Genomic DNA, 16,560 nt, shown 5'->3' with positions numbered 1-16,560 from the left:
TGGGATTCAAAATTTTGGGGAAGCGCGCGGGACGGAGAGTGCCGCAGTAAACAGAGTGGATAGACGGAGGCGCCATGATTCTCACGCCACCTTTTTCGCCACGTATCTGGCGCGCGACTGTTGCGGGATTTGATAGGATCACTTGGGCCCACGAGTCAGCCACTCGGAGCAGGCCCATAAAAGGCGTCGTAGCCGATGAGTTTGCATAGTGCGCCTTATTCCCCCTCTTCCTCCTCTGCTTCTCCACCGCGTCCGCCTCCACTCTCGATGCCACTGCCCCGCCCGTGGGTAGTCTGCCGCGATGGGAAAGGACAAGATGGCGGCCCTGGAGCGCGCGAAGAAGGCGACGGCGACGGCGAAGGGCAAGAAGACGAGTCGGGGGGGAGTCATTGTCGAGGTCCGGTTTGTCGCCTGGCTGGATCCAGGGGGACTGGATTCTGTCTACGATACAGAAGGAAGACCTGGAGGATCTGGCCAGCGGAGGCTTGATTGCCCACGGGTCTTGGAGGCTGCCGGGGAACGAGTCCGAGCCTCGACCGCAAGAGGGTGAGTGCGTTCTTCTGGCTACCCATGTCGACCGGGGTTTCACTTTGCCTCCACATCCTTTTTTCCGGGGTTTCCTGAGCTTTTTCGGTGCCCAACTTCACCACTTCTCCCCTAACACAATCACATACCTCGCTACATACATCTCTCTGTGCGAAAACTTCTTAGGCTGTCGACCACATTGGGGTTGTTTAAGCACATCTTTACTTGTCATTCTCAGTCCGTGAAGAAGGCAAATCCGAATGATAAAAAGGCGCACGTGATCCAAATGTGCGGGGGTTTAGGGATTCAGACGAGGGGTAGGAGTACTTTTCCACCTCTGACTCTTCCCGACTCAGTTAGAGGGTGGCAGTCGACCTAGTTTTACTGCCAAGATGTTTCGACTCCTGGTCAGTCGATCGGTCTTCCTCCTTTAACCATGGATCGGGTCCGCCAACCTTCCTCGCTGGTCGTAACCCCAGAAGAGAAGGGAGAGGTGTCCGTGTTAGTCGACCGGGTAGTTCAACTGGTCCGCGATGGCGTGACTGACCTGGACTTGTTGGAAGTGTTCCTCAGCAGGCGCATCCAGCCTCTTCAAGCTCGTGACCATCCAATGTGGCCGTACTCGGGCCCTAACGACACCGCTCGGGTCGACCTAGAGGAAGTCACCGAGGAGATGGTGGAGCAGTGGCTAAGCAGTATTACTGGAAACAAGGACAACCCCAGGGGGTCCAGGAGGGTTGCACCATATGATGCCGAAAACGAGCCAGACAAGGTCTGATCTTTGCTTCTGAGTGTATTTCTATTCTGACTTGCGACTGTCCTTGAATCTGATTGACGTCTGAACAACTTCTTGCCTTGCAGATTTATACTGAGATGTACTCGATGCCGAACAGGGAGCAGATCCAGGAGGGAACGGAGAGCGCTAACGAGAGCGGTGATTGGTAGTCCCCCGACGACCATGAAGATGACAGTGATGATTCGGACGGTGATGAGGAAGTCGACTCACCGCCTGAAAGACGCTCCAAACAGACACATGACCCAGCAGGTGGACATGGCAAAGCGGTTGCACCAAGCGTGCAGGCATTGAAGCGCACTCGGACATCCACTCCCGAGCCGATAGAGAAGGCCCTGAAGTAGCCCAAGGTTGCGCCTACAAAGACTTGGAAGGCCCTGCCCAAGATCAAAGTGGACGTCCCCATTGCCTCCGCGTACGTATTTTGTTTTCTCTCTTTGCTTTTGTGTTGTTTGGAAACTTCTATGCTTCTGTCGACTCACTCTCTTGCTTGACCGAGTAAGTTCTGAAACTTTCAGCGCTACTACCTCTGGGACCTCCATGGACATTTACAAGAATCAAAATGATGAGGAGACTAAAGACGCGGCCACTTCCAAAGCGGGTACGACTCTACAACCTTGCTCTCATTTTGTCACTTGAACCAGGATCTCCATGGACCAGGTGAGTGCTGCCAAGGAAGCTATACGCCAGGCAGGCCTTATGATGGAGCAGATGAAGGTGGTGCGCGAGGCCAGCCAAGCTACTTATGATGCCAGATCAGCTCTCCAGACCAACGTCTAGGTTAGTTGATTTCTGACTGATCTTTATCTTGACGCTTGTTCTGTTAGGATATGGTACTTGATAACTTGCATCTGTTCACCCACTAGGTGTTTCAACTTTTGCTGAATAGTTTTTCCACTTGAGTCGACTAGGTTGCGTCGAGTGTATCTTTGAATCAGTGGGGGCACGCAGAGTGCACCCACTGGGTGTAGTCCCCGAGGCCGCCATTGAATGTTTGATTCGGTCTAGACAAGTCGTGTCGAGTGGAATCCGGACTAGTGGGGACACGCTGAGTGCACCCACTAGGTGTAATCCTCGAGACCGCGGTCGACTGCGGGCAGTCGGCGGTGGTCTGAGAACAAGTGTTGCCTTCTTTTTTTCTCAACCGGACGGACCATGTCGATTGAAAAGTCGAACCAGTGGGGGCATGCTAAGTGCACCCATTGGGTGTAGTCCCCGAGACTACTGTTGAATGCTTGATTTTTAGCAGTAGTCTTAGAACTCTTTTTGCCGTAATGATCTGAACTTGTATCTTATTGCTCAGAAGCGATCGATCTTTGTTCCTGTCGACTGACGTGTCTTATCTGTCGATTGCAGAAATCTTGTGCACTCGGGGCTCAGTTCGCTGAACTGGAGCAGAAACAAATTCAGCTCAACTTTGATCTGGAACTGGCTAAGCAAAATCTGCAGAAGGCCAAGGAGGAAGCAACTGCTATGGGAGGTAACCACTTGTCAACTGTTTGTCTTGCCAGCTTTACTTTTCGCCTTTTGAACCGAGTGACTCCACTCGAACAGATGTGCGTAGTGAAAACAGACAACTCCAAGCTCGTCTAAAGAATGTTATTTCTTTAGACAAAATGAAGCAGGCGCTGGAGCAGAAGGACCTTGACCTTGCCGCAGCTCAGAAGATGGCGCGGGAAAGAACTGAACTTGCCGACAAGAAGCTGGCTTCAGTCGGCAAGCTAGAAGAAGAAAACGCCAAATTGAAGACTGCCATCAATGAAGCCAACAAAGAAGTCATGCAACTGAAGAAGGACAAGGTGGCTCTAACCGACAAAGTTGGAGATCTCACTCGGAAGAGGGACGAGCTGGATGTTTATCTGGGAGGACTCGCCAAGAATCTGTTCCGTATGCTTGAAGGTACTTTCTCTTGTCCGACTGATTTGCCACTGTCGACTCTCCATATAGCTGTTGAATCATCATTTTTCTGTGTGTGCAGAATTCTGTCAAAACTTTGAGGAAGAGACCGGGTGGATTGAGACCGAGCTGGACCCTATAAACTCCCCCATCAAGGATGAAGCTGCAATGAATGTGCTGCGACTGGAATCTCGCCTCGCCAGTGTCACCAATTATCTTGCTTGACTGAAGGTGGCAGTATCAAGGATCGATGCGGAACTCTGGCCGAGAGAAACATTCCAGAATGACCTCGAGTCTTAGATGACTCGACTCAATGAGATCCCTGGTTGAGTGTAGGCGTGGAAGAAGTCATCCGCTCGGTGTGGTGCTGGCGTGGCCCTGTCTCTGGTCCGCGTCCATTGCAAGGAAGTTAAAGAAGAAAAGCTCGTGGCTCTCAAGGTTGTCAATACCAAGAAACTTAACTTCCAGTCCTTCATGGAGAGCTTCATCGACGCTGCCACCCGTATTGCTGATGGAATCGACCTGGACGAGTTCGTCGAGCCAGCTAGCCCTCCTCCTGCCGAGTGAACAAACTTTAAGCCTCACTTTTATTTTCCTCAGAATGCCGAGTGATTTTGTAACCGTTAAACTCCTTCGGGCCTGACGCCCGAGTACTTCCGTTTGTGGTTCTGGACTTTGTTGGATTTATCCGAAGTTGGTTTTTCTTTCAATATGGTTGCTTTGCTTTTACCGCTATCAAATCTCTTAACTCCGATTGAAGCTTGATTCTTTACTCGGAATAGATGTTGTATTTGTGACGCGGCTCTGACGAGAGGGTTGCGGGCATGAGCACCAGGTGCTGCACACAACCTGCACCTCGTCGTCCTTGCAGATTAGGATGGAGCATACATTGTACTTGTGATGCAGCTCCGTCAAGAGGGTCATGGTCAAGAGCACTACGTGCTGCACACGACCTCCACCTCGTCGTCCTTGCGGATTAGGATGGAGCATACATTGTACTTGTGATGCAGCTTCGTCGAGAGGGTCGTGGGTGAGAGCACTAGGTGCTGCGCTCGACCTGCATCTCATTGTCCTTGTGGATCAGGATGGAGCGTACATTGTACTGGTGATGCAGCTCTGTCGAGAGGGTCATGGGTAAGAGCACTAGGTGCTGCGCTAGACCTGCATCTCGTCGTCCTTGCGGATCGGGATGGAACGTACGTTGTTCTTATGACTCGGCCACTCAGAGTGGTTTTTTTGACTTAGGCGAGTACGGGGTCGCAGCTAAGCCCCCGAGTGGGAGGATTGCTCTCCACTCGAAGGATTTTTTAAACTTAGGCGAGTACGGGGTCGCAACTAAGCCCCCGAGTGGGAGGACTGCTCTTCACTCGGAGGATTTTTTAACTTAGGCGAGTACGGGGTCGCAGCTAAGCCCCCGAGTGGGAGGATTGCTCTCCACTCAGAGGATTTTTTTAACTTAGGCGAGTACTGATACGTCTCCAAGGTATTTATAATTTTTTATTGTTCCATGCTATTATATTATCTATTTTGGATGTTTAATGGGCTTTAAAATGCCCTTTTATAATATTTTTGGGATTAACCTATTAACCGAAGGCCCAGTGCCAGTTTCTGTTTTTTTGCCTATTTTAGAGTTTCGCAGAAAAGGAATACCAAATGGAGTCCAAACGGAATGACACTTTCACGATGATCTTTCTTGGACCGAAAGCAATCCAGAAGACTTGGAGTCGAAGTCTGGAACTCCACGAGGCAGGAGGGCGCGCCCAGGGGGGTAGGCGCGCCCCCCACCCTCGTGGGGCCCTCGTAGCTCCACCGACGTACTTCTTTCGCCTATATATACTCTTATACCCTAGAAACATCGGAGGGAGCCACAAAACCACTTTTCCACCGCCGCAACCTTCTGTACCTGTGAGATCCCATCTTGGGGCCTTTTCCTGCGATCTGCCGGAGGGGGAATCGATCACGGAGGGCTTCTACATCAACACCATTGCCTCTTCGATGAAGCGTGCGTAGTTTACCACAGACCTTCGGGTCCATAGTTATTAGCTAGATGGCTTCTTCTCTCTCTTTGATTCTCAATACAAAGTTCTCCTCGATGTTCTTGGAGATCTATTCGATGTAATACTCTTTTGTGGTGTGTTTGCCGAGATCTGATGAATTGTGGATTTCTGAACAAGATTATCTATGAATATTATTTGGTTCTTCTCTGAATTCTTATATGCATGATTTGATATCTTTGCAAGTCTCTTCGAATTATCGGTTTAGTTTAGCCTACTAGATTGATCTTTCTTGCAATGGGCGAAGTGCTTAGCTTTGGGTTCAATCTTGCGGTGTCCTTTCCCAGTGATAGTAGGGGCAGCAAGGCATGTATTCTATTGTTGCCATCAAGGATAAAAAGATGGGGTTTATATCATATTGCTTGAGTTTATCCCTCTACATCATGTCATCTTGCTTAATGCGTTACTCTGTTCTTATGAACTTAATACTCTAGATGCATGCTGGATAGCGGTCGATGTGTGGAGTAATAGTAGTAGATGCAGAATCGTTTCGGTCTACTTGACACGGACGTGATGCCTATACTCATGATCATTGCCTTAGTGTCGGGTGGTAGGTGCGACATATGCCAACGGGTGGCTTATCATTGTGGGAGCCAGTAAGACGTCGCCGGTGCCTGGAAACGGGATGAGGCGAAGACATGCTCGCCGGCGAATCTTACCCAGGTTCGGGGCTCTCCGTGGAGATAACACACCTAGTCCTGCTCTGCGGGGTCTCCGCATGATCACTAGATCAGAAAGAGTAGCTACAAGTGCTCCTTGAGCTGTCGGGTTCAAGGGAAAAGAAGAGCAAGTCTAGCTCTCGTTTCCCTCTCTATATGGTGTATGTGTAACTCTAAGAAGCCAACCCTTTGCATGGGTGCCCCGGGGGGTTTATATAGGCCTACCACCCGGGGGTACAATTGTAATCCGGCTAGGCGCGGGTCCCAGTCGTCAGTGCCCGCGCTCACCAGCTTCTCCGCCGGCCATTGGGGCCCGCCGACTGGTGGGTCCCGTCGGCTGCCGGCCTCTTGGTCGACAGGCTGGCCCCACCGCCTGGGGGTCTTGTCGGCGGCTGTTTACTGTAACCTCGCCCCTGATGACGAGGGCTTTGTCGAGGTAAGCGTGGCTACAGTGTGCCGCCTCGAGGGCTCTCACTGTAGCCTTACCCCGTCTTGTCTCCTTAATGTGTCACATGTTTCGAGGGAGGGGGTAGCCGGCTTCTGGGGGCCAGCTACGCCCCTGGCCAACTGGGGGAGGCCGGGCCGCCTTCGTGCCTCTCTCTTGCTAAAGGGGCCCGCCGCCCGCGGGCCATACTGGCGTCTGTCGCGGATGACGTTGAGGCCAGCATGGCTACAGTGCCGAGCCGGACAGGAGATGGCTGACCCGTACGGCGTCCTGTGGCCATGCCTGCCTCGGGATTCGGGGGTAGTGGGCCGTACTATAGCCACACCCCGTCTTGTCACCGTTATGTGGGCGTAGTTTTGGTGGGTGCAGTCTTGGCCGGCTTCTTGGAGTCGGCGCTCTATATGGCCGGCTCTTGGGAGTCGACGTTCTCCATGGTCGGCTTGCTGGAGTCGGCCATCTCGTAGCTATCTTGGGGGAGGTTTCTGGGACTGGGTCGCCTTCTGAGAGTCGGCCCCTGGGGTAGCCGGCCGGGGGAAGGCGGCCCAATGCTTCGAATGCTTGAAGGCTCAGATGGCCTGATAATTTTTGAATAGCCAGGGGTAGTCGGTTAGGCTACCCGTGGCCATTTACTCCGACAGTAGTCCCCGAAGCTGATTGAGCTTCGAGGTTGGGTGGGAGTCGAGAAGCTCGGTCAGCTTCCTATCTTGACGAGCCGGCAGCTGGGAGCCGGCTTCGGTTGGGTGCGCCATCTCGTCGAAATGTTTTGGAGTCTGAGGGCGGGAGCCTACCAGCGCGCGCACCGGGCCGCGGGCGGGCCTGCGAACCACGTGGCATCCCTTGGCTAAAAAGCCTGCCAAGCCACGCGCGCGATGGGACGTCGCCGCAGGTCGGGGGCCCGCCACGCCTACGCCCGGGCCCCGGCGCGGATTCTCTGCAGCCCGAAGCCGCCCGCACGTCTTCCTGCGGCGGTTTCGGCACGCCTTTAGGGCGTAATAATCGCGAGGCGTGGGGGGAGTGGGTGTAGTTAATCCCACGTCTCACCCCACGCCCTGCCTCCTCGGCTTCACCGTGCGAAGCTATAAGTAGGGGGAGGGGGGAGAGCGGCAGGCGCTCGCACGCCCCTCCCCTCTCCGCCATCTTCTTCCTTCTGCTCTTTCTTGCGACAGCGCCTCGCCGCCGCACCGCTCTACCACTCGATCCTCCACCGCCGCGCTCATTCTCGCCAGCCCCACGCCATGATGCAGTACCGTGGGGATTGGGACGGCTCCAACGTCCATGAGGATCACGTCGAGTTCCTCCGCAAGACGCGGCGGCTGCCCGGCGCGGACAAGGTGGAGGTCCGTCTTGCGCCGGCGAAGGAGATTACGCCGGAGCCGGAGGAAGGCGAGCGGGTAGTCTTCCGCTCGCATTTCTTGCGCGGCATCGGCTTGCCCGTGAGCGCCTTCTTCCGCTCCTTTCTCGAGTTCTACCAACTCCAGCCGCACCACCTCACCCCGAACACGGTGGTGCTGCTGTCCGCCTTCGTCACCTTGTGCGAAGGCTACCTCGGCGTCCTCCCCACCCTTGAGCTCTGGGGGGAGTTCTTCTAGTCCAAGCTGGGCACGTGCATGCAGGGCGTGCCGGCTCAGAGTGGCGCCTTCGTCGTGATGCGGAGGGTGGCTGGCGACAACCCTTTCCCCGTCATCACGCTGATCCAGTCGGTGAAGCTATGGCAGAAGTCATACTTCTACGTGAAGAACGTCGCCACGCAGGGCGACTACGTCAATCTGCCGGCTTACGTAGCCGGCCCACCGGCAGGCAGGCGGCCCCAGTGGTCCTATCGGGCCGTGACGCTGACGTCGGCTGGAGCCGCAGCTGTCGCCCGACTGCGGGTGATGATCCAGTCGGAGGGCTTGTCGGGGCCCGACCTGCTGGCCGCCTTCGTCACGCGCCGGGTGCTCCCGCTCCAGAGCCGCCCTCATCTGATCTGTCAGATGAGCGGCCAGCTCGATCCGAGTCGGATGTGCACCAAAGACATGCCGCACGACGAGGTGGCCTATATGGTGAACTACCTTGCGAACTGCAAGCTCTCCGCAGAGTGGCAGTTCGGCAAGGAGCCATATTGCCAAGCCCATCCGCCGCCCGCAGTATGTTCTCTTTTTCTCTTTCTCTTCTCTCAGTTTTGTCGCCGAGTTCCTTTTGGCCGACTCTGACTAGTTGGCTTGTCTCGACAGAGCCCTCTTCTTCGGCCTGCAGGCGGGTCGGACGCGGAGCGCCGATTCGTCCCCGACCGGATGGAGCACGATCTGGAGGACCCCGACTTGGGGGCGGCCGCTATGGACGACAACATCGAGGCGGGCGGTGGCCAAGACGGCGGCGAGGCAGGCGGCTCCGGGCTTGGAGTCAGCTTTGACGACTGGCCGGACGATGACGAGGCTGAACTCGTCCCCCGCTGCCAGCTGGCACCTGGCCACGGCGCGGGCTCCTCCACCGTGCCGCCTGCTCGGGGCGGCGGGCAAAAGCGTCGTGCCGCGCCGGGCTTGTTCGGCAGTCGGCCGAAGAAGCCCAGAGGTGGGGCAGCGGCGACCAGGCGGGAGGAGGCGGCCACGAAGGCGGCCCGCTTCCGCAAGGCGGTGAAGCAGCCGCAGACGGTGTCGACGTAAGTATATACTCCTTCGTGTATTCTTTTTTCTTTTCCCTAGTAGCTCCTGAGTCCTTGTCTTTTCTCCAAAAAACCAGGGCTCCATTGTCGCTCGAGCGGGCTGCTGCCGCCTCCGTCGTTGGGTCGCCGGGAGGATCTGGGAGCACTACTCGCCGCGTGGACCCCCATGCCGATCTTCAGGCGGCAATGGAGCGGAACGCGCGGGAGGAGCGGGAGGCGGAGGCATTGAGGGCGGCCGCCGCCAAGGCGGCGCAGGAGGAGGAGGCGGCGAAGGCACGCGCTGACGCCGCAGCCAAGGCCCAAGCGGAGGCTGCGGCTGCGGCGATGGCGGAGGGGGCCTTGCTGGTCACCCCACTGCGCGTCGCGGTGCCTGGGGCCCCGGAGCCCCCGCCAGAAGAAGCCGGCGGTGACCAGCCGGGGCTGGAGAGGGAAGACGACATCGTCATCCTAGAGAGGGTGGCGGCACCGGCCCCGCCGACTGGGGCGGCTCAAGGCGGCCGGCCTGATCTGCCGCCTGCGCAATCGGCCGGGGGCGAGCCGGCCGCGAGGACTGATCTGGCGGTCCGGACGTCGTCGGGCCAGCGCACGGGGAAGGCCGCATCAGAGCCGCAGCCGGCCGCGGGCTCCAGCTCGTCGGCCCAGGATATGGAGGCGGTCAGAGCTAGCTCGGGGTGGACGCCAGGCGGAGGGACAGCCGTGATGAATGTGGCCGCGCAGGACGTCCGGACCCGGCTCCAAGCCCAGGCTACGGCGCTGAGGAAATACAACGACGAGTTCCTTGCATCGCGGGCGGCCATCCGGGTTAGTCTTCTTATCTTACTTTTTTGATCTTGGTTTCTTCCGTGGGGGCGCGTCAGCGCACCCACTGGGTGTAGTCCCCGAGTTCTGAGTCGGCTGCTGAGCAGGCGGCTTGGAACTTCTTAGCGGATCTAGTTTTGCTATTCTTGCTCTTACTTCGCTCTTCTGCCTGTCTTGCAGGACTACCACAATCTTCGCGCGGCTGCCTTCAACTCCCAGGCTCGGGAGCTGACCCAGAAGACCGCCAACCTATCTGAGAGCCCGGGTAAGTGCTTCGTCCTTTATCTCACATGGGGGCGCGTCAGCGCACCCACTGGGTGTAGTCCCCGAGATTCGGGCCGACTGCTGAGCAGTCGGGTCGGATCTTTCTTGACGACTTCTTCTTATTGCTTCTTCTTTCTCTACCATCCCTGCAGCGGCCAACGCCAGTCTAAGGGAGCAGCTGGGAGGGTCTCAGGCCGCCCTTCGTGCTAAGGAGGCCGAGTTTGCCGCCTTGGTGCAGGAGCGTGACCGCCTGGCCAAGAGGTTGGCCGACTAGGAGGAGAGCGACAAGGGGGCTCTGAAGGCAGTGCAGGACAGCGAAGCCGCCCTCCAGGCCGAGTATGAGACGGAGGCGGCTGGCTGGGCCGAAGCAAGGCAGACGCTGATCAATGGCTATGGCCAAATCGAAGATTTGGTTGACGGTAAGCCGCCTTCTTCTTCGTCCTTTCTTGCCGCTTGCCGCTTTTGGCTCGTTTTCTGACTTGGTGTTTTCTCTTCTTTCTCTTTCTTTCTTGCGCAGAGTACTTCCCTGGCTACTCTACCGCCGCCAACCAGATCATCGAGGCTCGCCGCGAGGCACGGAGGCAGGCTGGCGCCGATATTGCACCAAACGCTAGCCGGTCGCTGGAGGAGCAGCTCTTGGCGATCCAGGCCCTTCTCCAGCCAGCTCATCGTCTGCTCCGCCGGCTTCAGCATGCCGGGGCGCAGATGTTGGCCGCCCTCTGGCCTGGCGAAGTGGTTCCCCGCACCCCCAGTCGGACTGCTGATTGGCTGGAGGTGACGGTCGGCCGCTTCGAAGCCTGGAAGGCTTCGACGGCTCGGTCCGGCGCCAGGCGGGCACTGGAGTTCGTCAAGGCCTGGTATCCCGGCCTGAGTCTGGACCAGCTGGCTACCTGGCGGCAGCAGGCCGACACGGAGCTGGAGCCGGCGCGGCCGGCTATCATCCGGCGGGCTTCGGCGATCGCCGACTACACCGACACCAGCGCCTTCGCCCCTGAGGTAGATGACAACGGTGTCGCCCAGCCGGAGGAATGGTTCGGGCTGAACCCGGCAGACGGCGAAGACTCGGCGGAGGAGATCGACTCCAGCGACGAGGGCGAAGAGGAGGAGGAGGAGGGTGAAGACGTCGGGCCGGATGGTGGAGCGGCCGGCCAGCCTCAGCTTGACCGTGCCTCCAGCAACATGGCACGCGCGGGTGCGCCGCCTGCCACCGGCAGTGATCAAGCCGAGACCCGCCAGCCGGCCACTCCTTCAGCCGGTGACGCCGTCTCAACCGACCAACCCGGCTCCCACACCGCGCCTATAGTCTAGTCTGCTATCTTTTATTTTCCTGTCTTATCACTTTTGGAACAATATTCTGTTAAGTTTACACAATTCCACCCACTTGGGGTGTATTCGAACAATGTCGATTGCCGGCCTGTTGGGGGCTTTATATGTATATATGACTATGCAAGTGTTTGGCTTTTCCTTGTTCTTTGCTTTTCATCCTTCTGTTGTTTCCTTTGCCGCCCTCCCTTGGTTGCCGCCTCCCCAGTCAGGCAGTTGCTCTGCAATCTGTGGCTGGAGAAGTGCTTGGCCAATTGGGAGGGCAAGTACTCTAGCTTTGTTGGATTATAGCAAAGTGTTTGGGAAGCCGGCCAGCCGGCTGTTCTGACAGCCGGCAAGCGTGGTCGGAGGCCGTCTTTTCGCTAGACAAGTTCATTAGTCCTTAGCCGTTTTTCGTGTGGGCATCGTTTCTGCCTTGGCTCTTGCTGGTCGGACAGTCGGTTCTTCGAGCTGCGACTTTCAACAAGAGAGGACTCGGGAGCCGGCACACTACTTGTCTGACTTCAGGTAGAACTTAATATAGCTTAAGGCGGCCAGTCCCCGGGCCGACTAGTCGAACCCAGTGCCAGACAGGAAATCAAATGCAATAATACATTCATGGATATGACACTCGTCACTCATAGATAAATGAAGGCAGTCCCCGAGTGCTCCTCGGGGGGTCTGTTGTTTCGTACTTAATACAAAAGGGTAGCATGATACATACTGCTTTCAACTGTAAAATCTTCTCAGGAGGTTCGCGTTCCATGGTCGCTCCGACTCCTTGCCGGAGTGATCCCTCTTGCGTGCTCTTCGTTTTTGCGCGTCGATCAAGTAGTAGGAGTCGTTGCCTAGTGCCTTGCTGATGACGAAAGGGCCTTCCCAGGGGGCCGAGAGCTTGTGCTGGCCGGCTGTTCGCTGGATCAGCCGAAGCACAAGGTCGCCCTCCTGGAAAGATCTTGGCTTGACCCTGCGGTTGTGGTAATGGCGCAACCCCTGCTGGTAGATGGCGGACCGCCTGAGTGCTAACAGCCGGCCTTCTTCTAGTAGGTCGACACCGTCTTCTCTTGCTTCCTTGGCCTCCGCCTCCGTGTACATGGTGATCCGACACGAGTCGAACTCAATGTCGGTTGGGATGACAGCCTCGGCACCATATACAAGGAAGAATGGAGTGAAGCCGGTTGACTTGTTGGGGGTAGTACGCAGACTCCAGAGGACAGCCGGCAGCTCATTGAGCCAGCAGCCGGCCGATCGCTCCAGTGGTACAACCAGTCGGGGCTTGATGCCGGAGAGGATGAGTCCATTTGCTCGCTTGACCTGGCCGTTTGACTGCGGGTGGGCAACGGACGCTAAGTCCAGTCGGATACCCTGCGTTGTGCAGAAACGTGCCAGTGCTCCTTTGGCAAAGTTTGTGCCGTTGTCGGTGATGATGCTGTGCGGTATGCCGTACCGAGTAGTGATGTCGGTGATGAACGTCACGGCAGTCGGCCCATTCAGCTTCTTGATCGGCTTCGCTTCGATCCACTTGGTGAACTTGTCCACGGCGACAAGCAGATGTGTCAAGCCGCCGCGGGCTGTCTTGAAAGGGCCCACCATGTCCAGTCCCCAGACGGCAAAGGGCCAGATGAGGGGAATGGTCTTGAGTGCAGAAGCCGGCAGGTGTTGCTTGGAACTGAGGACTTGGCATCCTCTGCAGCTCTTGACTATCTCTTTGGCATCTTCCAAAGTAGTCGGCCAAAAGAAACCGTGGCGGAAAGCTTTGGCCACGAGTGATCTTGAGGCTGCGTGGTGGCCGCATTCGCCTTGATGGATATCCTTGAGGATTGCCACTCCTTTTCCTGGCTCGACACAGCGCTGGAAGACTCCAGTGACGCTGCGCTTAACAAGCTCTCTGTTGATTATTGCATATGCTCCGGCTCGTCGTTGCACTAGTCTTGCTGAGATCTCATCAGTCGGCAGCTCTCTGTTGACTAGGAATTTGAGGATGGGCTGAGCCCATGATGGAGCTGTGACTTCTTCTTCTGATAGTGCGGCCACCATGACTCGGGTGGGTGGGTCGGGTGGTGTGGAATTGGAGTCGGCCACCGCTTCTTGTGTTGCTGCAGTCCCCGGGCCGACTGCTGCAGTCCCCGGGCCGGGTTCTGAAGTCCCCGGGCCGGGTGCGACTACGGCAGTCCCCGGGCCAGTTGTCGAAGTCCCCGTGCCGCCTGCAGGGTTCCTCCAGTCGGATCCGGCTGCATCGGGGACAGGCGGTACGAAGATAGAGTCCGACTCTGGAGTCGGCTTGATGGACAGCTTGAGGAGGCGCTGGAGGGAGACGCCGCTCGATATAGCCTGTCGGGTGGAGCCGATCCGTGCCAGGGCATCTGCTTGGTCGTTGTCGGCCCTTGGTACATGAAGGAACTCGCACCCTTCAAAGTACCCACTAATCTGCTAGACGAGGAATCGATAGCTCGCCATGTTTGCATCCTTGGCGTCCCAGTCACCAGACGACTGCTGGACCACCAAGTCTGAGTCGCCATAACACAGGATCTGGCGTACGCCGAGTTCTTTGGCTAGCTGGAGCCCATGTATGAGCGCCTCGTACTCGGCCACGTTGTTGGAGGCGGCGAAGTGGATTTGCAGCGTGTATCTGAGTTTGTCGCCTTTGGGAGAGGTGAGGACGATGCCGGCTCCCAAGCCGGTGCGCATCTTGGACCCGTCGAAGTGCATCCGGCAATGGGTAGAGTCGGGAGCCGGCGGTAGGTACTGGGTCTCGGCCCAGTCGACGAGGAAGCCGGCCAATGCTTGGGACTTGATGGCGGTGCGGGGTTGGTAGAAGATTGTGTATGGTGCCAATGCAATGGCCCATTTAGCCACCCGGCCGGATGCATCCCGGCTGCCTATGATCTCGGCAAGCGGGGCGGTGCACACGACCGTGATGGGATGCTCTTGGAAGTAGGGCTTCAGCTTCTTGGCGGCGAAGTACACCCCATAGCACATCTTCTGGTAGTGCGGGTAGTTTTGCTTTGAGCTGGATAGTACTTCGCTTAGATAATACACCGGCCTTTGAACTAGCTGGGCTCGGCCTTCTTCCGGGCGCTGGACCACGACAACTGTACTGACCACTCAGCTAGTCGCGGCAATGTAGAGGAGCATGGGCTCCTTCTTAGTCGGCGCCGCTAGGACAAGTGGAGTGGTCAGCATCTTCTTCAGCTCATGGAAGGCTTGGTCGGCTTGGTCATTCCACTCGAAGTGAGTGGACTTGTTCATTAGTCGGTACAGGGGGAGAGCCTTCTCTCCTAGCCGGCTGATAAAGCGGTTTAGGAAGGCCAAGCACCCGGTGAACTTCTGCACATCTCGCAATTTGGTGGGAATCTCCATCCTCTCGATGGCCTTGATCTTCACAGGGTTGCACTCGATGCCACGTTCGGAGACCAGAAAGCCTAACAGCTGGCCGGCTGGTACTCCGAACACGCATTTCTTGGGGTTGAGCTTGATTTGGAATCGGCGCAAGTTGGCGAATGTTTCTTTGAGGTCCTCCAGCAGGGTGCCGCACTTCTCTGTCTTCACCACAATGTCGTCTACGTAGACGTGGGCATTTCTGCCGAGTTGCTTGAGGAGGCATTTCTGCATGCAACGCTGAAAAGTGGCACCGGCATTCCTTAGGCCGAATGTCATAGTCAGGTAACAGAAAGCTCCGAATGGTGTGATGAAGGCAGTCTTCAGTCGGTCTGCTGGGTCCAACTTGATTTGATGGTACCCTGAGTAGGCATCCAAAAAACTCAACAGCTCGCATCCGGCTGTGGAGTCTATCACTTGGTCAATCCGTGGCAAAGCAAACGGATCCTTGGGGCAGGCCTTGTTGAGGCTGGTGTAGTCTATGCACATACGCCACTTGTTATTCTTTTTCAAAACCAAGACTGGGTTGGCAAGCCACTCTGGAAAAAATACTTCCATAATAAAGCCAGCGGCGAGGAGCCTGGCTATCTCTTCTCCTACGATTCTTCGCTTCTCTTCTGACAGTCGGCGGAGGGGCTGCTTGACCGGCTTCGCGTCGGCTCGGACGTGCAATTTGTGCTCGGCGAAATCCTTCGGGACACCCGGCATGTCCTTTGGGGACCATGCGAAGACATCTCGATTCTCACGGAGGAAGTCGACGAGCTCGCCTTCCTATTTACTGTCCAGGTTTGCCCCAATGACAGCAAACCTTTCCGGATTCTCCGGGTCCAGGGGTATCTTCTTCGTCTCCTTGGCCGGCTGGAAGGAGCCCTGCGCATCATAATCTTTGGGGTTGGGGGACAGAGCCGGCTGCTTGCCGGCCATGGCCACAACCCGTTCCAGCATCTTCTTCTCTTCTGCCACTACGAGGGACTCGGCCAGCCGACTGCTGGCCATGGCGCACTCGATGGACTTCTTGTAGTCGCCGGCTATGGTGATGATCCCCTTCGAGCTTGGCATCTTCATCTTTAGGTAGGCGTAGTGGGGTACAGCCATGAACTTGGCCAGAGCAGGTCGGCCAAGCAAAGCATGGTAGGGGCTCTCCAGATCCACTACCTCAAACTAGATTGCTTCTCGGCGAAAATGATCCTTGTCTCCGAAGAGAACATCCATCTTGATCTTGCCGATCGGGGAACAAGACAAGCCGGGCACGATGCCATGGAACACGGTCCGGCTTGGCATGAGCTGCTTCGCCTTGATGTTCAGCTTCTCCATGGTATCGCGGTACAGTATATTGATACTGCTTCCGCCATCAATCAGGACGCGGGAGAATCGGGCAGCTCGCCTCTCCGTCACGAGGGTGACATTCAAGACTAGTGCATAGGAGCCAGGGGATGGCATCACCTCTGGGTGGTCGGCCTGGCTCCAGTTGATGGGCTTCTCGGACCAGTGCATGAATTCGGGAGCGCTAGAGGCGACTGCGTTGACCTCTTGATGCTGACGGCGCCGACTACGCTTGTCTTCAACTTGGCTTGTGAAGACGACGTAGGCAGCGTGCTCTTCAGCGAACTCATCTTGAATGGCTCCGACTGCTGGCAGAGCCGCCGGCTGCTGGGGGGCCAGAGGCGGCGGGCCGGGAGGCGGAGGCGGCACCAGCCCCTCGCCCTTGGAGATTCGCGTGAGCCAGTGGCACTTTCGGGTCGTGTGGTTGGACGGCTTCGCGCCGCTGTGGAACTTGCAGGGGGCGTCGAGAGTCTGCTCGTAGG

This window comes from Aegilops tauschii, chromosome 4 (assembly GCF_002575655.3).
Source record: "Aegilops tauschii subsp. strangulata cultivar AL8/78 chromosome 4, Aet v6.0, whole genome shotgun sequence".
Taxonomy (NCBI): domain Eukaryota; kingdom Viridiplantae; phylum Streptophyta; class Magnoliopsida; order Poales; family Poaceae; genus Aegilops; species Aegilops tauschii.
The sequence above is the reverse complement of the archived record's forward strand: the minus strand, read 5'-3'. Positions refer to the sequence as shown.